This window comes from Pinus tabuliformis, chromosome 8 (assembly GCF_031772625.1).
Source record: "Pinus tabuliformis cultivar Carrire ecotype Pingquan chromosome 8, CPIR1, whole genome shotgun sequence".
In the NCBI taxonomy this organism is placed as follows: Eukaryota; Viridiplantae; Streptophyta; class Pinopsida; order Pinales; family Pinaceae; genus Pinus; species Pinus tabuliformis.
Genome location: NC_142294.1, coordinates 462,386,636 through 462,410,097, shown reverse-complemented (window position 1 = coordinate 462,410,097; position 23,462 = coordinate 462,386,636). Strand labels below are relative to the sequence as shown.

General features: G+C 39.3%; 1 pseudogene; it reads right to left on the bottom strand.

The window, feature by feature from the left end:
- The window catches only part of LOC149236043 (scarecrow-like protein 32 pseudogene), a 57,433-nt pseudogene extending 38,489 nt beyond the window's left edge, over nucleotides 1-18,944 (bottom strand).
- Nucleotides 18,945-23,462: the final 4,518 nt, after the last annotated feature.

Below are 23,462 nucleotides of genomic sequence, written 5' to 3'. Positions count from 1 at the left end.
GGGAATTTTTTCTGATCTTTTTCTGGGTTTTAGCGAGAGCAGTCTACTTGGTTGGTTGATCACTGTCTTAGCCCATTTAGGCCTTAAAATACACTCTTTCACACTTTGAAATGGAACTTAGCCCTTTAGGGCTTCTAATACACTTCCACCTTTATAGGAGGAGTTTAGCTAAGTAAGAAGTTTGAGTTTTTCTAGAGCATTCAGCCATACTTTCCAGATCTATACCTCCCTTGTTCAGATCTTCAAAGATAGATTGTTTCCATCCAAAGTTCCCTCTTGAGCCTTATTTGGTCATTTTCCTTAAGATTCCACTATTTTCCCTAGGATCCACATCCATCGCCCTACCTTTTGCAGATATTTTCCTAATTGGTTTTTTGTTGTTGTTGCACCACTTTCCAGCAACATAGTGTCATTTGATCCCAGTCACATCGACACTTAGATCTCTTGGCCTTTTTTGTGTGTTCTCAGTTAATTTTGCCACCAACTAGCACAATTTTTTTCAAACCCAGTTTGGGTGGGGTTTAGATAGTTGATTTAATTTCAGTTCATTTACAATATTTCAACAATATTTTTCTTTTTTGAAACATGATATGGGCTTAATTAATAAACACACTTGCACACATAAGTGCACCTTAAACGAAGGGTGCTTGGTTTACACCACCAAACCAAGACTTAATTAATTCATTTCCCCACATAAAGACAAGGACATTTTGTTTATCTCCCTTCACCATTTCTCTGTCACTTGTGTTGTACAACCATAGCACCACCAAGACATTTTTCATGGAGACTCTCAGGCCTTCATCCATAGTTTTCACTTGGGAATATTACTCCTCCCCATAGGGTTCAAGTTAGTCCTCCCGCGAGTCCCCATACTGACTCTTTTCTGGTTCACCTGATTCCTCATTCGATTCTAAGCGTCCTTAACGACATACCGTTATCATGTCAAGACCCATTACAGGTACGGGAAACCAACCTAGTGGTGGTTCCGGGTCTACCCCGTTAGTCACATCTAGTGGAACCGTTACATGAACCATTCTAGCAGCTCCTTTGCTACCTTTCATGGTTAGGTTAAGTCTCCTAGATTTTAGCCAGTTGATTAATGACCCTATACACCATGATGTTGGTTGGCCAGCTATGCTGACTAAGCTTCCCTCAGACATTCCCAACTTTTAGGGTAATTATGGGGAGGATCCAACCAATCACGTCCACTCCTTCCATATGTGGTGTTCATCTAATTCCATCACCGATGACTACATTCATCTTTGGTTGTTCCAATGCATGCTCACTGGAGATGCTGTGAAGTGGTATGTTGACCATCCCACCGCTTCTCATTCCACTTTCGTGACGCTTGCTAAAGCGTTCATTTCATATTTTTAGTTACCTCTCCAATACAACACTAATGCGGAGCTCTTGACAACATTTCGTCAGTCCTCTGCCACCCGTCTTTTTGATCATGTCCCTGAACAATGTAAAAGGAGGAGCATGTGTCGTGATCCTTCCTTCGAAGACCATGTCTACCTCAATCGGTTTCTTTGGAATCTTTTAGTGCCCATTTCCAAATATGTCAAATCTCACTTTCCTCACACAGAAGAAGAGACTCTCTAGACTGCTCTAAGTTATGACTTGATTTATGCTCAATCTGGTTATGTCTATACTGTCATACTAGACCTCCCTCGTCCTAGTGGTGTCAATGCACCAGGGGCATCTCACACCACTGACAATATCTTTGGAGCTATTTCACATCCTTTTCCGTATACTCAGTAGAGTTATGGCTATTTGCAATGGGGCACCAGTTCCTCCAACACTTATCCCCCTCTTGCTAGCAACTTGTATTCAAGACAAAGCACATCTTATGTGCTCACCCAACCACATCAGTATATGTTAGGGCTAGCTAGTGCTCAACCTGTCTACCAAACTGTTTCCCCTTCACCATTGTAAACCTATGCACCACTAAGCACTCCAACCACTCAGGCCTTAGCGCCACAGTCTCCCATGCATCCTCAACCCCAGTAGTCGCCACCCCCTCAGGGTCAAGTGTATGCACAACAGATTGTGACCAATCCCAAAAATTTGAAGAAAAAGAAGAAGGGGAAGGGTAACAAGGGTAACCATGGTAACCAAGGTAATCAACCTAATCAACCCCAGGGGAACCAACCTATAACCAAAAACTAGTAACATGGCAACCAACCCAAGTAGAACATGGCTATTCTTACGAATAAGCCTTGTGCATGTTGTCATGTACATGGCCATTATACTCATGAGTGTTCCCTCTTACCTCAGATGCACAAAATGTGGGAAGCCCAAGAAGCTTCTAGAGGTCAACCGCCCATGCAAAAACTGCCTTAGAATCTTGTGCCATCTCAACCGACTATGCTTACAAATCCTTTCGGTCAGCAAGGATTTGTTGTTTCTCAACCTCAACAAGGTAAAGTAGCCCACCCTACCCAACCTTCTGTTCCTAGTAACTACTAGATCCTCATGATGAATTCTGACGAGTTCAATATCTCTGATATCAACTTGCAAACCTGATCGCGTCAATACGAGAAGCCATCAACTTCGTCCACAACTGAGACCAAAACCAAAGAATCTACTGAGCCTCTTATGACACCAAATAGTCTGTTACATGTTCCTCAACCAAAATTTGACTCAATTCCCAAGATCCCCAAGGGGCCATGATGTTGTAACACGGCTTCTGATCGAGTTTCACACACATATAATATAGTATATGACTTGGCACGATAACCCACTTCCATGTCGACGCTGGAGGTTCTCTAGTTGTGCCCATCTCAAAAGAAAGCTTTGCTAACTCCTTTAGGCATAGTAGAGCCTTTAGACTATCATTTGATTTTCTTTCTTGTTGATGTGTTAGAACATCCTCCATTACCTCCATCCATTTCTTTCCAAATACGAGTCCAAGTCCATAATTCCATGATCTCTCGATGCATTATTGACGAAGGTGCATCCACCTATGTGATGTCCACTTCTATTTGGAAGAAACTTAAGTCACCCGAACTGTCCCCATCCACCATCACTTTGCATGCTTGGGACAATCACCCCTCCTAGCCTCTCGACATGTATCACATTTGTCCAGTGACTCTTGCGAGCAAGATTGTCAATGTAGACATTGATTTTATTGATGCCCCTCTAGATTACAACATTCTCTTTAAATCTCTTATGTCGTAGTTAAAAATAGGCATGTCAACTGTCGTGTTTGTGGTTTTCTGCAAGATGTACTTCCCTCATGAAGGGAAGATCATCGCTATCGATAAGTTGACATATTATGAGCCATCTTCCTTAACCTCCCCTAAGTCCATTATCTCATTGATGTCTAACAAGCAGTCTACCAACCCCATCGTTGGTATGGCACCCAGAGTCTACAAAGATTGCACCTTCTTGGGTTCTTACCCTGGTCCTCCCCCTCCCATCACTGAGCCTAGATCTTTGAGTGTTTGCATCTTACAAGCTTCACGGGATGCTCAAAAGTAGTCTGGTACCTCTAGTCAATAGCTAGCTCCTCAACACCCTGCTATTACCATCTCAACCGAGCCATCCAGATCCACCCCTCCAGGACCTCCTCCTTTTGTAGGTGCCTCCCCTTTGTTCCCACCAAGAACTCTTCCTCCATGTCTTAACCATCCAAGAAATGTTCCACCAGGACATTACCCTATGGGATAGATACCTTTCTTGTTTCTTCCTCTTGGAATCTTTTATGTCCCTGTCATGGCTTCATTGACTCTCCCTATTATGAATTTGGGGATCCCAGTATGGTACATTGACCCGCCAGTGATAACTGCACTTAGTCAGCTCAGACCTTATTGTGGTTTGACCCTGGTTCAACTAGTTCCTACAACCCTTGCTACCTCTCTAGTTCCACTGCAACCTCAATAGGAACCCACTGCTATTGCGAAATCATTTGGACATGGGGGCAAAGCCAAGAAGAAGGAACCTAAGGACAAGGCTCCCTAAGCACCTACAGCTCGTAAGACTCCAAAGTCAACACCTCCATGCACTTTGTGTGATATTATTGGGCATGCCACCAATAATTATCCTAAACTTCCTCATCTCAAACCTTTGGTTCATGAAACGTTTTCTAAGTATAATATCCCTGAGGTCGAAGTTATCTTATCAGATTCAACCAAGAGACTTAAAAAGTTGTGCACAAATCACCATTATCCATTGTACAACCATTATGGTCACTATTCCCATTATTTCCATCATCTTGACAAATTTCATGATTTCTTCCATGTGCTTCGTGACTTCGAGGCCACTCATAGTGGATCATCTACTCCTTTAACTATGGATTATGGTAACACTAGTACACCGTAACAAGGGGACTTTAATCCCACCATCATGATCCCTTCCCTTGATGTGAAGATGAGAGACACCACGACCCATATCCTTTACCTGTCATCATCCTTGAGTTCTTCACAGGAAAACATTTCTAAGGTTTTTGTGCATGCTGCTATCAAACATTCTTCATCAGAGTGTTGGGTCTCAACATCGATATATTTTCCATCTACTAGTTCTTCATCTCACATTTCAGATGATGCGTATGTGAACCTTGTTTCTCAAGATGATGCACTAGGTACTGCTGCTACATCATGTAGTCAATCTTCCTCCCATCCACCCATCTTCCATTCCGATGAGGACATCATTGAAGCCATGTCTACCCGTGATTACAATTGGGACGATATGCACCATCGTGCATACTTCCTTCAATATTTGCAAACTCAAAATTCCCGCCCTCCCCCCCACATCTTACTCGTGATGATCAACGATGTATACGATACTAGGGCCCTCGCTATATTCTCATTGATAATGACCTTTATTGTCGTGGTGTTGATTCTATCCTTTTTCATTGTCTCTCTCATCATGACATGAAAGGAAACTAAATAACTATGAGCCCCTGCCTCAAACTTAATCCAATTATAAAATACATAAATCTTCCCTATTGAAATGTTTTTAGAAAAGCAAAGATTACAAAGTCATTCTAAAACCATTACTAAGAAAGAAAATAAACTTTAATCTATAAAAGCAATTAAATATAACAATCATTAGATGGCCATTCCAATGGTTTATGAGGATGGCAAGTGATGAAGCTCAATATGCAAACAAAACCAAATCTTAAAATCTCCAAGTATAAGGTCCAAATTCTCTATTAAAAACATGAGCATTTCTCCAACTTTACACATGCCTTTCAAAGGATAAGGCTCTCCTATTTATACAAAAACATAAGAAGCTACCCTATTTAATGAAGTTCCACTAAAATCTGATATAGTTACAACCATATAGCTCATACTGAGACACATATCCCCTAAGTGTCTCATATAGTTCTAATCCAAATAAGAAATGATGAGACACCTCATAGAGTTACAATCCGAATAGGACACATATCCTTCTTTGACCTTTATCCAAATCTCCTTTGAAGGGAATTCGAATTTGAGCATTGGAGGCCACATAAGGGTGCCTTAGAAGCTTCCAAATCACCTACACATGTCATGAAACTCAAGCCACATATATAGATACATGAAACCATGTTAATTTCCTAGTTTTTAATCATAAATTCACTTAAAACACATAAAATAAATAACTTTGGTAAATAAGGATCCTAACCCATATATTTATGAAAATGGTGACTAATCAAAGGTTAAATGGTTATGGAGTTGTGACATGTGAGTGAAATGGTGGCGATAAAGCTGAAAGTGGATGTCAGTTTGAAGACATTTTGGAGGCCCAATAGCTACAACATCTCAATTGTTGTCTTTTTCACCTTTCATATGGATCAATCATCCACACTGTATATCGGTTATGTCGACAGTGTGAGTCTCTTCTCTGGGAATCTAGTCTGTGCAGCATGGGCCATTTTCGCCCTATTGCATATATTAGTCCATTCTAACGACATGTGCATTGGATCTGCCACCAATAACTAGGCCGAATATGATGCAATGATAGATTTCTTAGTCGATTCCCTTGCTCAATGTATCCTTCATCTTTATGTACATTTACATTCCTTGCTATTTTTCATGCAATTGAATGGTGTGTATCATGTGTATAACCAAGTCCTTTTTAGAAAATATTTACGAGTTAAGGTTTTGGTACGTGAATTTGATTCTGTTACATTCAATCATGTTGCTAGATCCCAAAATAACTATGTAGATACCATTGCAAATAAAATTCTAGATTGGTATTTATCACATGTATACCACAAAAGAGAACCATAACCAAAACAAATGGTGAACCACAATCGTCACATAAAGGATGCATAACCACATTATGTATCAACATATAAAAATAAATGTGTTTGGAGTTTACCACTCTAAATAAATATGGTACACCCATAGCATAATGGGCGGCACATAGGCCCCTACATATCCTTATCATCCTTTGGAGGATCTCATGCCAAGCTGGCCAACATGCTTGAATCCATTTTTCGAGCACTCGGAACACAATAGTGCTCCACAAACTCCTCGTGCTAGGGGGAATCATTCCCACCCTTGCATACTAGATCAATGCCCTCCATCACATATGCTTGTGGGTAGTATCCCATGCTTGGGGGCATGATGATTTTCCCCTGGCCATATTCTTAATTGATTAACATAAGTCTTGACCTAGATCCCACCAAATCTAGGTATGGTCAATTATCCTCTCATTCCTTGGCTAGTTTGTCCTACTAGCCTCTCCAGTGAGCCATATTCACATCACATATCATAGACATTTGATACCATATCTTGAAATATTCTACTCTATCTCATATTAGTGTTACCACATGGTCCCCATTTTTTACTTAGTGGGTGAGGATGATTCTAGACCTCCTCTAGTAGTTCATTCTCATTTTCCTCTTCCCTTAATTCTTTACCGGGAACCATCGTTCCAAGAAGCATTAAGGCCATCTTCAGACAAGTAAGGAAAACTTCCTGAAAGTTGCAAATCTTGATTCTGATGATCCGTTTTTCCTCTACAATCTCCCCAAGATTTAGGGCCTTCTCCTCCTCTCAAATGGGAGGGAAAACATCCTTTTAGAGGAAAATGCACCATTTTTCTGCTGCACATTGTGACTAGACCGTAGCTCTGTTTGACGAAATATCAGTACCATCGGAAAGATATCATTGAGCACTATAATGGGTCCCTCTTCATTTTTTTTATTTGACACCTCACCCAGAAGCCATTTTTCCAAAATGGGTCACTTTGTCGCCTCTCAAAATCAAATTTTCTTCATATGCGACACTTGTACTTTAGGGACCACCTCCCCTTGGTGCTCGTCATCTTACATGTCGATTTTCATCATGTGAGACCATTATTTTCTCAAGTTTTGATTGTCCGCACTGGGACTATTCTATGTGGTAGCATCATCCAGTCACCCCTGTTCAAAGCATCTGCGATAACTCACCTTTGCATCCCTGGAATTTGTTTCGCGTTCCATTGTATCATGTCACATTAATCCATCAATTTTTTCATACCATTCATTCCGTGTTCCCCATTTTTTCCTTCAATCATATTGTCCACCATCCCCTCCGAGGTCGAATCAGTCGATATCGGGTCAGTGATGCACATTATGCTCTGACAAGGGAAGTCGTCTGTTCGTCCATCAGTCCCATTTTCCCCATTTTCCCTAGTGTCAGTCCATTAGTCACATTACTGTTTTACCTCGTGCCTTTGTTGAGGATCCTCATTACCTCACATATGGCGAGCCTTATTCTATCGACTTCAACACATCTATTCTAGAATAATGACCTAGAGGGAGGTGTTGTTGGCATTATGATACAGGTGTTGTCCTTAATGGCAACCCACACAGATTGCAATTCACAATGCAACAGGTTAATAACAAAGGAATATAGATCAGACTCCAGAGATTGAAGAAATAGAGGTATACGTTGGTTCACTTTGTCAAAGTAGCATATACACATGGGCGCACAGAACAAAAAGAGCGTATACATATACACACACTTTCACAAAAGGAAAAGCATGTATGGGATGCAAAATCAAGGTTTTGGTCTAAGGTATTCGTCCAAGGTATTTGGTCTAAGGTATTTGGTTGGAGGTATTTGGTCCAAGCTATTGGTTCGAGGTATTTGGTCCAAGCTATTGGTCCTAAGTGGGTTTTGTCCGAGGAGAAGATCATTAGGCCGGAGTGTGCAAGGATTGAATATCTTATGAAGTGTTAGATAAAATATGTAGGTTATGGGTTTCTGATGCTTTGCTTGATCTAAACTAAGGATGCACCTATATCGTTGATGATGGATGATGGATCGGGATCATAACACCTAAAATGAATTATCATTATGTGGTTTGATCATGGATAGTCTAGATCTGAATACTGACGCATGTTTTACTCTGTAAATGTTATGATCTGGGTATGACTGAAGTCTAGAATAGCTTTGAAGTTTTTAAGTTAGTATTTGCAGATTTGTACGTTGGTTTTCTTTGATAAAAGCATGTATACACACAAGTTCAGCACATCAAAGTAGCGTATACAGTATGAAACATGATGGTTGAAGTTGTAATTGGTTCTGGTGATTGATGTAGAGTTTTGGGTTCTACATTGTGTTCTGGTGACTGTGTTCTGGTGAAAGTGTTCTGAATGTTAAGATTGATTGATTGTGATTTTCTTCAGTGATGATGCGTTTTTAGTGATTGATTGAGTTTTGGTTGATTTAGAGATTGATGTTTGAGTTTAAGTGATTGGTTGATGTAGATGTATTTGATGGTTGTATTGCAGTAGTGATTTATTTTGAGCTTCAATGTTGCTGATGGGTCTAGTATGAAAATTGGATGAAACATGGCCTTCAGATTGTGGTGTTGTCTTCTAGGAATATCCAGTCTAAAAATTTATGAAACGTGGTCCCTGGAGGAAGAGAGAAGGTCGTAGCCTTCTAGGTCAACACCTATGTACTGGTAAACATATCGGTGAGTAGAATGGCCAAGGTGTTGGAGCTCCTTTCCAGTAGCAGCTGGAAAATGAGTGAAGGTTGGAGCCTTCTATAGACCGACTCCTACGTAGTAGTAAATAGATTGGCTAGTACAAGAGCTAGGGAGTTGTAGCTCCCTTCCAATAGAAGATGTAAAATAAGAGAAGGTGGTAGCCTTCTGCAAGTGGGTGCCTGAATATTGGTATGAGTCTACACAGATGCAAGATTGTAAAAGGGTTTTTCTTCTATTAAAAGAAGACAACAAGAGGTGTTTTTTGTCCCGCATTGGGTTTCCACCTTAAATCTTAGTGTTCATGTGTGTTGCTTATGTGTGATGGCTTATTCTATTATTAATACGCATGGCTACTATTTATATGGTTAATGAAGTACTGATGCACTGATTAAAGATCAACATATGATGAATTAACTGAATCATAAGTTTGTTGGATATATGTTGGTTGCTTTAAAGACAGTTATGTGTACACACGAGTTAACTTCATTGAAGTAGCATATATAAATTTGAGTATGAAATGAAAAAGTTATTGATTTGGTAAATACTGATTCACCCCCCCTCTTAGTATTATTTCCAACAATTGGTATCAGGGTAGGTCCTTTGGTAGAAGCTTGATCGCTTGAAGGAGATCTGTAGAAACAATGGGAAAGAAGCTAAAGAAGAAAGCACCTCAGAAGAAGAATACATTTCAAAGGAAGAATGACAACAAGAGAGACAATGGGCCATCAGGGGGAAGAAAGTATTTAGATTCAGAATCACATCAAATTGAAGATGAAGAAGAAAAAGAAGTATTATCACATACAATTTTTTAGTCTTTTGGTGATACTTTTCTCTATTCTTGCAATGTTGAAGATATTGAAAGTGATATTGAAATAAATATAGAGGCAGAAGTTAAAATACTAACACATAAAATTAGAGATCAAGAATATATATTTAACAAAAGTGAGTGTGCCTTCAAAGAAGAAGCTACCAGTTTAAGAGCTCAGCTAGAGGAAGGAAACAAACTAAGGAATTAGTAGAAGGAAAAGGAAGATTAATGTCAAAAATTGCGGGATGAAGTGAAATCATTAAGAAATGAAGTATATGGAAAGAGTACAACAATCAAGAGACTTGAAGATAGATCCAGTTACTATGAAAGTCTTGAAGCTAAGATCCTCTCTCTAAAAGGAGATCTTGAAAATTCAAATAAGTAGAATGGAGAACTACCTCAAGAAGATGAAGAACAAGAAAAGGAGATTATCAAATTGTGGAAACAAGTCGAAGAAGGACCAAAGGTTGAAGAAACCATGAAGAAGAAATATCTGGAGAAGGAAGAGAAATATCAAGTTGATGTAAATATATTAATAGGTAAATTAGAAGAAAAGGATAAACTGTTACGATTTCAAGACAATACGAAGAGTTTGGATAATATTCCTAATAGTCAAAGGTATCCTACCATCAAAACTGGCCTTGGTTTTCACGAAACTATTGAAGGTGGATCTAGCTCACAAGATGAGGCAAGGAACTCTAATGTAAAATATGAACTGTTCAATAAGGAGATAAGAGGTCAACCCCATCAACAACCAAGGAAAGGAAGTCCTCAAAGAAAATCATTAACTCCTAACTATGGAAGTGATAATCGGTCATTTCCTCTCATGACTAATGTTGAATGTTGTGTATGTCATAATTTTGGACATGTTACAGTGAGATGCAGAAGTAGAATGGTTCAAGACCATCGCACAGAAATATCATCAACTTCCAAGTATTTTAAGGGATATTGTTTGTCTTGCAATATGTTTGGTCACAATGCCATTGACTGCTATAGAAGGACTATGAAACATATAAGATGTTATGCATGTAACAAGTTTGGGCACACAAAATAATGCAGGAGCAAATTTCAGCCAACATGCCAAAAGGAGAAAACATCATGCCACTCAAAGATATGGAAGAAGAAGGAAGTACAGTCAGAAAGATGTGGCATAGCATAGTATACAGACATAACAGACTCAGGGGGAGTTGAAAGTGTGAAACTTCAATATTTCAATTCTCATATGCAGATATCGTGAAGACAAGTCATGTATATATGCAAGTTCGAAGCTGCACAATCGTGTATATGGGGTTTTGAGGAGAAAGCAATGGGACAGACTCAGGATAAGGGGTCTGATATGGTTCATTCAATTATCTGCTCTTTTTGATGATGGTTGCATTCTGCTAATGATATGTAGAAATGCATTGGTCCTCATAAGCTGTTAAAAATTTGATGTATATCTAATTGATGATGATGCCTTGATGATCCTTATTGATATTTGCAATGATCAGATCTGACAATGAACAATTGGCACAGGTTCAGGGAGAGCATATGCTTCTAACTTTTGGCATTATGTTAGAAGATATTGGTACATTAAGATGCTTATATTTCTTGATCCACATGGTTGTTTTGAATCAGGTGACTCTTTTGATAATGGACATATACAGGGTGTTGATCTTGATGCTGGTAAAAGATGCTAATGGTGTATGATAGTTGGTGATAACTATCATCGCCTTGTTTAGATTGTTGGTCCTTGTTATAAATGTCATGTATATCATTTGATGTAAAGGTCATGAAAATACCTAATTTTTAACCCCACTATGCATGGGAAGGAGGATGTAATAATTTTTATTTTAGTCATGTATAAACATTTGGTATATACCCACTTGGTTGGGTGGATGAGTCATACTCAAATAGTTGAGTTATAGAGTCATGATTTTATTTTAAGAAATATTTTTTACAAACACTGCATGTGCTAAGGGGGAGCATGGATGGTTTATTGTATCTCAGCATGTACAAAGGGGGAGCTCAATCAGATAATTCATCATGTACTCCGGGGGAGCATGGACTTCATAATGTATATCAGAGGGAGAGAATATCTTGGTCTGCCCTTTGCCCTTGATTTCAAAGGGGGAGAGTGTCTTGGTGTAGTTGTTGCTATCAAGTCCAAAGGGGGAGATTGTTGGCATTATGATACAAGTTTTTTCCTTGATGGAAACCCACACAGATGACAATTCAAAATGCAACAGGTTAACAACAAAGGATTACAGATCTGTTAAATTGGCAACTAGGGCCAAACTCCATGTGGGTCAGCTTATTTATGGCAGCTGATATTTTTATTGGATCCCTCTCATCGAGAGGTGTAGGATTGATCCAAAGATCATCCGATTCCGATATGTATTTATGGAGATATGAATTTATTTAGATTATGGTTTTATTATCTGGCCGACCAGCTCTTATGTAGGCTCTAGAAGCCCAAACGTCATGTCTATTGAACCTATACATTTTGGTATAAATAGAAGAGGATTTGAAGTCATTTAGACACTCTTCACGTGATCTCTTCTCCACGTCTGGGTTTTTGGAGAAGGAGAAAACGCCAAGAGTATTTGCTATGATGCCCTAGTTGCAGTAGCATAATGATCTAGATCTAAACACTGCTATGGAAGAAACCCTAAAAGTTGTCACTGTATATGCAGCAACAGGAAGGCTCAGGATCTCATAACACAGTCCAAGAAGAAACAACGTAGAACAACAGGCAGCGTGTAATCTGGGCAACTGTGGCATTATGGTGAAACACAGTAATATTGAACGCTGTGGCATTATGATAAAAACGCAGTCCTGGAAATGTCTAGATTGAAGCAGCAGTCAATGTCCTGGCAATGTCTAGATTGAAGCAGCAGTCAACGTGATGAAAATGCCGCAGATAGCATGGTAACACCTATACGCTGTGCATGGAACATATGTATGCAAACACTGTTCATGTTATATATCAAACGTTGTTCATATAAGCTGTTCACGTTCATTTATACAGAGTCATATATTTATGGAACCACGTATATATATGGAACCACGCTATACCTAGCCCATCCAGCACACAACACTACCACGCAGTCTCAATGTTCACGCTGGATAGCTGTATGCAGTCATCACGCTGTCCACAGTCAATGATATACGCAGGAATATATATGCGGGAATATATAACCGCAGGAATATATAACCGCTGGAATATATATGCCATCAAGACGCAGTTAGAAACCCAGTCATAAGACCCGCTGATATATAAAATACGCAGTATTATATTTATGATGAATAGAACGCAGAGATACAGGTCATATTCATTATGGACGCAATTATATGGAACGCAGAGATATACGGGTCATAGTCATTATGAATGTAGTCATATTTATGATGAATGTAAGCGCTGGTCATTGGACTGTAACATAAACGCTGGATGCTGGGCAGTAATATATACGCTGGTCCAGAATGAATATAAATTGTCATACGCAGCAAATGTATGTGGTTGAAAAAATGGACATATATACTCGCAGGTGAAAACATATAAATTGTTATATGGGCAGCATCTGGGCAACATGATATATAAGCAGCATATGGATGCATGATGTATATGGGCAACATCTGGGCAGCATGATATATAAGCAGCATAATGCATATGGGCAGCATCTAGGCAGCATGATGTATGATGTGCATGGGAAGCACAATGATGCGTGGAGCATGGACAGCATCACGATGAATGTAATCATGAGCATGGGCAGCTTGATGATGATGATGGATGAGATCATGGACATGAAGGGCAGCATGATAAGATCATGGACATGGGCAGCATGATAATAATCATGATTAGTGCAGCATGGTGCAGTATGCAGTGGTGCAGCAAGAGGACCAGATGCCGCACGATGATAGGTATCAGTTGAAGCAGAATGTCTTCAACTGATCTCATCGTTATAGGAGATGATCTATGCTTAGATCTAGACAAGTCAAAGTATTGACTTCTATTGTAAATGTACTATCTCTCTCTCTCTCTTTCTCTGCTGAACTTTGAAGAATATAAAAGAAGAATTGATGAAGGGTTTCCCCACACATTGTGGGGTTTGTCCCTGGCTCGCGCCACATCTTGTGTCCTCTTGTCTTGGCTTGTCTTCTGCGATTTATATTTGTGTTCTATTTGCAGTTTATCTTAATGTTGATATGATTGTTAACTGTGAAAATTTAAATAAATTGCTCTAGCATAGAACATACATAAAATTAACAAGATCAGACTCCAAAGATTGAAGAAAGAGAGGTTATGCTGGTTCACTTTGTCAAAGTAGCATATACAAGTGGGAGAATAGAACAAAAAGAGTGTATACGTATACATTCACTTTCACATAAGGAAAAGCACATATGGGATGGAAAATCAAGGTTTTTGTCCAAGGTATTTGGTCCGAGGTATTTGGTCAAAGGTATTTTGTCCAAGCTATTGGTCTGAGGTATTTGGTCCAAGCTATTAGTCCTAAGTGGTTTTGATTCGAGGTATTGAGAAAGGGCTAAAACTATATAAGGAGGAGAAGATCATTAGGCCAGAGTGTGCAAGGATTGAATATCTTATGAAGTGTTAGATCAAATATGCAGGTTATGGGTTTTTGATGCTTTTCTTGATCTGAACTAAGGATGCACCTATATCGTTGATGATGGATGATGGATCGGGATCATAAGACCTAAAACGAATTATCATTATGTGGTTTGATCATGGATAGTCTAGATATGAATACTTACACATGTTTTATTCTGTAAATGTTATGATTTGGGTATGACTAAAGTCTGGAATAACTGTAAAGTTTTTAAGTTAGTATTTGCAGATTTGTATGTTGGTTCACTTTGATAAAAGCGCATATACATGCAGGTTCATCACATTGAATTAGCGTATACAGTATGAAAAATGATGGTTGATGTTGCAGTTGGTTCTGGTGATTGATGCAGAAATTTGGGTTCTACATTGTGTTCTGGTGAGAGTGTTCTAAATGTTTAGATTGAGTGATTGTGATTTCTTTAATGATGATGGTTTTTCAGTGATAGATTGAGTTGTGGTTGATTCAGAGATTTATGATTGACTTTAATTGATTGGCTGATGTAAATGTATTTGATGGTTGTATTGCAATAGTGATTTATTTTGAGCTTCAATGTTGCTGATGGGTCCAGTATGAAAATTGGATGAAACATGGCCTTCAGATTGTGCTGTTATGTTCCAGGATTATCTAGTCTAAAAATTTATGAAACGTGATCCTTGGAGGAAGAGAAAAGGTTGTATCCTTTTCTAGGTTGGTTCCTACATACTGGTAAACATATCAGCCAATAAAAAAGGTAGGGGTTAGATCTCCTTTTTAGTAGCAGCTAGAAAAAGAGTGAAGGTTTCAGCATTCTATAGGCCGACGCCTACATACTGTTAAATGGATCGGCTAGTACAAGGGCTAGGGGGTTGTATCTCCCTTCCAGTAGAAGATGGAGAATGAGAGAAGGTAGTATCCTTCTTCAGGTGGGTGCCTGCATATTGGTATGAGTCTACAACAGTACAAGATTGTAAACAGGTTTTTCTTATATTAAAAGAAGACAACAGCTAGTGGTTTTTGTCATGCATTGGGTTTCCACCTTAAATCTTGGTGTTCATATGTGTTGTCTATGTGTCATGGTATATTCTGTTATTATTGCACATGGTTACTATTTATATGGTTAATGAAGTATTGATGCGCTTATTAAAGATCAACATATGATGAATTAATTGAATCATAAGTTTGCTAGATATACGCTGGTTTCTTTAAAGACAGTTGCATGTCCACACGAGTTACCTTCATTGAATTAGCATATACAAATTTGATTATGAAATGAAAAAGATATTGATTTGATAAATATTGATTCACCCCCCCTTCCTCAGTATTATTTCCAACAGGTGTATCTTGGTTCCCGCTTCCATTCTTGTTCAGTGCCTCAGATTAAGAAAAGGGACTCATCATTTCCCTTTGACTTGGTTGTTTCATGCTTTTGATGCACCAAATTGTACCAGTGATTCCTGGTTGTATGCCAGATGTTTCAGACCTCATGAGGGGATGGCCCTTCAGGTAGCCACCCACATGCCCGGATGACTTCCTATTATGCTATAGCCTCAGATGTAGTTCCACAGATTTGATGGGTTTGGTTCCTGCCACTTGCAACACTCATAGCATGCATATCTCCTTTAGATGATCCATTCATTTATGCAGCGCTCTTTTCCTATTCAACAGGGCTTCTTTGGTTGTTATACCCTTCCTCCCACCCATTTTTTGAGGGAGGGGACATTATATCTCATGTACTCAGATGTTATTGTCTCAAGTCCTGGCTCATGTTTTTCCAGGTGCATTATGTATATGGGACACATTATATTATTTTTTTCTCAACTATGCCAACATGTCATGTACCATTCAACATGTACTTTATTGCTCAGTTTCATTTGTCTCGGTGCATCATTATTTTTTGTACTGAGTTATATTGGCCAGTATAGATATGCCTCCCCCACCTCATTGAGATCAGGTACCACAACATAATATTAGACTTAAATCAGCTAGTTGGTCTCGCCCCTTTTGTCACTATCCTCTTTCGATTCAGCTCCATCGGTCTCTCTCTCTTTCTCTTTCTCCCCTTCGGTATCCAGTGATTGTGTCCTTAAAACGTACTTCGGTCATACGTTTTTCTCCTAACACTCGTACATTGGGGCACAATCTGTTATCTTCAAAAATTGATCATCTAGCCATAATTTACTAGATGGATCAAGGTACACCATGTAGGACCAATTTTACCATACTAAAATTTCTTTCCCTGTAAGAAATTACTTAATAAACCACATTTTTAAGTAATTTTTTATTAAACCCATGTAGAATAATTAAATAAATCACTATATATTTAATTATCTTATAGGAATAATTAATTAAACAATTGTTTAACTAATATTCGTTGTCATACTTGACCCGGTTATGAGAAATAAATAGATAAATCATTAATAATCTTATGTTTCTCTAGGAATAGTTAATTAATCACTAATTAGTTATTATTCCTTGTCAAGTTTGACTAAATCACCTAGGAATACTTAAATTAATCATTATTTGTTTATTATTCCTTAACCATATTCCTTGAGATGATAAATAAATAATTTATTTATTTATTATTTCTAAATATAAGTGTTTAACCAATCTATATGCTTTTTTCCTCCAACCAAATATAATAAAAAAATCCAAATGGTTAATTCTATAATTTGGTTAATAATAGTTTATTATTTCCCATTATTCAAGGATAACCTAATATTTTGCTATAAATTAGAGGGTTTTACATTCATTCTTCACTTTCGATCATTTTCATTGTTTCACTCATTGTTGCAGCTCTGATTATTATCATTGTCGCCCACCATTTTCTTTTCCATTTGAGTTCTCATTGAGCTCAAACATTTTGTTTGTTGGGTTTTACACATTATAGAGGATAGAGACTACAAAATATGAAGACATTGAGGATAGCCAAGAACCCATCCCATATAGGGGGACTGGTAACATTACTTGTTTCCATCACAAGTGTCATCTAATAAAATATATTCTTTATATATCTAGTTTCCATTGGATTATTGGAGTTACCTGTGCTTATTTTCTTACTCCATTGCTGTTAAATATTTCAGTTGCATAGATCAAGGCTTTGGTAGCTTTTGTTTCTATCACTTTCCGCAGATCCACATTATTTAAGATCCATTTTTACTATTAGGGTTATTTGTCATCCACAACCTAAACTGGTTTGTTTTCGTACACCTTCGAGAAGAACACTACACAATAGATGCCCCCTAGTAGGAGGATTTTGTGGAGCACCATTGTGTTCTGAGTGCTCAAAAAAGGGATTCAAGCATCTAAGCTCAACTTGGCACGAGATCCTCCAAAGAATGATAAGGATATGTAGGGGCCTATGGGCCACCCAATATGCTACGGACCTACCAAATGTATGTAGAGTGGTGGACTCCAAACACATTTATTTTTATATGTAGATACGTAATGTTGTTAGGCATATTTTATATGACGATTGTGGTTCACTGTTTGTTTTGGTTATGGTTGTTTTCTGCAGTATACATGTGATAAATCCCAATCTAGAATATTGTTTGAAATGGTATCTACATAGTTATTTTCAGCTGTAGGAACATGAATGAAAGTAATGGTTTCAAATTCACGTACCAACAACTTAACTCATAGATATTTTCTAAATAGGACTTGGTTATGCACATCATACACAACATTCAATTGCATGACAAGTAGAAAGGAATCCAAACGAACATGAAGATGAAGGATGCGATGAGCAAGGGAATTGAATAACAAACCTATCATATTCGTCCTGGTTATTGGTGGCACATCCAATGCACACAACATTAGAATGTAATAACGTATGCAAGGGGGTGAAAATGGCCCATGCTGCCAAGGCTAGATTCCTAGAGAAGGGACTCACACCATCAGCATAATCGATATAAAGTGTGGATGATGGATCCATTTGAAAGGTGTAAAAGATGAAAAATGAGATGATGCAACCTACCTAAATGCATGACAGAAATAAATACATGCAAATCAATGGGATATCTATGAGTAAAATTTCTTGAGGTAGAGTGCATTGTGAGGATTAAGAAGAAGTTGGCCTTTGAAATCCTCTAGAAGATATGCCCCCTTAGCCAAGTGCTTACGAATGATGTAAGGTCCTAGCCATAATAATGAGTGAGACAATGATGAAGGATAGAATCAACATCGCGACGATAATGGTCATCGCCGATGAGAAGATAACAAGGGGCCTCGTATTGGATATATCATCGATCATCACGAGTAAGATGAGTGGAAAACTTCTAGATTTGCAAATATGGAAGGTAGTATGCACGATGGTACATATCATCCCAAGGGTAATCAGGGGTAATCATTGCTTCCATGATGTCCTCATCGGAATGGAAGATCAGATGATTGGAGGAAAACATACTACATGATGCGACAACAGTACCTGGTGCATCATACTGAGAAGGAAGGTGCACATACGCATCATCTGAAATGGTAGATGACCAACTAATAGATGGAAGATCTACCAATGCTAAGACTCGGGTTTCCAATGAGGGAGGTCCAACAAAGGCACGCGTGGGAACCTGAGAGAGGTTTTCCTGTGAATAACTAAAGGATGGCGACAAGTAAAGAATATGGACCATGGTGTCCATTATCTCGACATCAAGGGGAGGGATCACGATGGTGGGACAATAGTCCTCCTATTCTTATGTACTAGTGGTACCAGAATCCATAGGTAGAGAGTACATGATCCACTACGAGCGACCTTGAAGTTATGAAGCACATGGAGGCAATCGCAAAATTCGTTGAGATGAGGTAAACAATGGAAATAGTAACCATAATGATTGAACAAAGCATAAGGGTGATTCGTGCACAACAATTTAAGTTTCTTAGCTGAATCAGGTAAGTTAACTTAGACCTCAGGGATGTTAGACTCAAGAAACGTATCGTTGAAAAAAGGTTTGAGATGAGGAAATTCAGGAAAGTTATTCGTGGCATGCCCAACAACATCACACAAAGTGCATGGAGGATTCAAATTTGTATGGCTTAGGAGCTGGAGGTGCTTGGGAAGACTTGTGCTTAGGTTCCTTCTTCTTGGATTTTCCCCCTTGTCTGGATGATTTCACAATAGGAGTGGGTCCATGTTGAGGTTGCGGGAAAATTGGAGCAGTGGCAAGGGTCATTGGGACCGGTTGAACAGGTGTCAAAGCATGATATGCTATGAGATGACGAGGATGAGTTCTTGTTTTGGGATCAATGTACTAGATTGGGATCCCCAAAGTCATGTTAGAGAGACTCAACGCTGCCATAAAAGGGACAAAAAAGATTATAGGAGGAGGAAAGAAAAAGGTGTCTGTCTTATAAGATAATGTCCCAGGGGAATGACTCCTAGATCATTAAGGCCTAGAGGAAGAGTTCTTGGTGAGAAAAAAGGAGAGGCACCCACAAAAGGAGGAGGTCCTAGAGCAGTGGATCTATATGGATCAGTTGAAGTCGCAACAACAGGGTGTTGTGGAGCTGATTATTGACCAAAAGCACTAGAATGCTTTTGAGAAGCCTATGACGCTTGTAACATACAAGCCCTTGATGAGTTGGGCTCACAGATGGGAGGGGCAAGACCAAGGTAAGCACCCAAGAAGGTGGAATCTATGTAGACTCTAGGTGAAACACTAATGAGAGGGGTGGCAGACTGTTTGTCGTACATCGATGAGATAATGGACTTAGGGGAGGTCAAGGATGATGGCTTGTAGTATATCAACTGATTGATAGTGACGATATTCTCTTTATGGGGGAAGCACATCTTGCAAAAAACCACAGACATGATGAATGATATGGCATAAGTGGAACTACGAACCAATATAATGTTGCAATCTAGAGGGGCATTGATAACCTCAATGTCTACAGATATCGTCTTGCTCACAATAGTAACTGGACAATTGCGATACATGCCGAGAGGCTGGGAGGGGTGATTGTCCCAAGTAAGCAAAGTGATGGTGGATGGGGATAGTTCGGGTGACTTGAGTTGCTTCCAAATCATAGTGGACATCACGCAGGTGGATGTATCTTCATCAATAATGCATCGAGAGATGGTGGCATTACAGATTCAAACTGGTATCTGAAAAGCAACAGATGATGTTAATGGAGGATGTTCTGATGCATCAATAGGAAAGACAATCAAACAATCATGTGAAGGATCTACTGCACCCATAGAAGTTAGTAGCATTTTCTTCTGAGATGGACATGACTGGAGGACCTCCAGCGTCGACATGGCGACAGGTGATTAGGCTAAGTCGTCTACTATATTGTATGTTTGGGCAGCTCGTTTAGAAGCCGCATTACAACATAATGGCCCTTTGGGAATCTTTGGAATTAACTCAACCTTGGGTTGAGAGATCTCTAAGGAACCATTTTGTGTCGTAAGACACTCAGTAGACTCTTTGGTTTTGGCCTCGATTGCACACGAAGTCGATGGCTTGTTGTATTGATGTGACCGATTTTACAAGTTGACATTGGAGGTACTAGCCCACATCAGAATTCATCATGAGAATCTAGTAGTCACTAGGACTAGAACGTTGGGGAGGGTGGGCTACTTGACCTTTGCTAAGGTTGAGTAGCAACAAATCCTTGCGGAGGGAAAGGATTCATAAGCATACTAGGTTTAGATGGCGCAGGATTTTGAGGCAGTTGTTGCATGGGTGGTTGACCTTTAGAAGCTACATGGGCTTCCCACATTTGGCACATATGAGATAAGATGGGACACTCATGAGTATAATGGCCATGTACACCAGAACATGGAAAATTCTTGTTCATATGAACAACCTTTTTTTGCTTGGGTTGGTTGCCCTGTTACTGGTTGTTGGTGTTTGGCTAGTTCCCCTAGGGTTGATTACTATGGTTACCCTTGTTACTCTTCCCCTTATTTCTTTTTCTTTGAATTTTGGGGATTGGTTGCACTCTATTATGCATATACTTGACCCTGAGGGGGTAGTGGCTATTGGGGCTAAGGATGCATGGGAGGTTGTGGCGCTAATGCCTGAGAGGTTGGAGCACTCGGCGGTGCATAGTTGTAAAAATGGTTTGGTACACAGGTTGAGTGCTAGGTGGCCCTGAAATATGTTGATGTGGTTGGGTAAATGCATAAGATGTTATTTTTCTTGAATACACATTGCTAGCAAGAGGGTGATAAGTGTCAGAGGAACTAATGCCCCCTACGAATAGCCCTAACTCTGTTGAGTATACGACGAAGGGTGTGAAATATCTCCAATGATACCATTGGCGGCGCGATATTCCCCTAGTGCATTGGAACTACTAGGACGAGGGAGGTCTGGTATAATGGTATAGACATAACTAGATTAATCATAAATCAAGTCATATCTTAGATCAGTCTAGAGAGCCTCTTCCTCTATCTGAGGAAAGTGAGATGCGACATCTTTGGCAATGGACACTAAAAGAGTCTTAAGAAACCAATCAAGGTAGAAATAAACTTCGAAGGAAGGAGCAAGATACATGCTCTTCCTTTTACACCATTCCTAGACATGGTTCGAAAGGTGGGTGGCAAAGGACTGATGAAATGTGATCAAGAGCTCACTAACAGTGTCATATCAGAGAGGTAACTGAAAATGTGAAAGGAATGCTTTAGAAAGCATCACAAAAGTGGAATGAGAGGTGGCGGTCTGGTTAATGTACCACTTCGTAGCATCTCTAGTGAGCATGCATTGGAACAAAGATGAATGGAGTCATCGGTGATGGAATTAGACAAACACCACATATGGAAGGAGCAGATGTGATTAGTGGGGTCCTCTCCAGAATTACCATCAAATTTGGGAATGTTTGAGGGAAGCTTACTTGACATAGCTAGCCAACTATCATTGTGATGCATGGGGTCATTAATCAACTAGCTAAAATTCGAGAGACTTAACCTACCCATGAAAGGTAGCAAAGGAGTTGTCAGGATGGTTCCTGTAATGGTTCCGTTAGATGTGGTTATCGAGGTAGAACCAGAACCACCACCAAGTTGGTTTCCTGCACTTGCACTTTCTCTTGACATGATGATGGTATGCAGTGAAGGAGCTCGAAATCATATGAGCAATCAGATGAGCAAAAGAAGAGTTGGTATGGGGACTTGGGTGAGGACTAAATCGAACCCTACGGGGAGTAGTAATATGTCCAAGTGGAAACTAGGGATGAATACCTAAAAGTGTCTATGACAAACGCCTTGGTGGCACAATGGTTGCAAGACACAAGTGACACAACAATGGTGAAGGGAGATAAACAAAATGTCTTTGTCTCTATTAGGGAGATAAATCAATTAAGTTAAGTCTTGGCCTTGCAGTGTTAACCAAGTTCCCTTTGCTTAAGGTGTTCTTGTGTGTGAAAATATGCGCATTTATTAATTAATCCCAGATCATGTTTGAAAAAAGAAAAAGAAAAAGATTGTTGAAATATTGTAAATAAACTGAAATTAAAAATAGAAAATCAACTATCTAAACCCCACCCAAACTGGGTTTGAAAACATTGTGGTGGTTGGTGAAATCAATTGAAAACACACTAAAATAGCCAAGAGATCTAAGAGTCAATGTGACTAGGGTAAAATGACACTATGCTTCTGGAAAGTGGTGCAACAATAGCGAAGATCCAATGAGGAAAATTGTTGCAAAAGATAGAGTGATGGGCGTGGAACCTAGGGAAACCAATGGCAACCTAAGGCAAATGACCAAACAAGGTTCAAGAGGGAACTTTGGATGGAAACAAACTATCCTTAAATATTTTAAAAAGAAAGGTACATATCTGAAATGTATGGCCAAAAGATCTACAAAAACTCAGACTTCTTACTCAAATGAACTCCTCCTACAAACGTGGAAGCTTACTAGAAGACCTAGGGGGCTAAATTCCACTTCAACAAAAAAAATAAGTAGATCAAGGCCTAAGTGGGCTAAGAAAGTGGTCAACCAATCCATGAGAGTGATCTTAGCAAAACCCAAAAAATGATTAGAAAAATTCTCGGAAACCCTACAATCGCAGGTATTAACCCATTTTTGGGGAGATCACACTTTTTGGGCTAGAAAGTGTGCTCTGAACCTCTAGATCACAGGTTTGGGACTGAAAAATGTGATTCCTTTTCCTCAGTTCTCGGGCGTCGAGTGCGACCGGTTCCTATCAACTATGGAAAT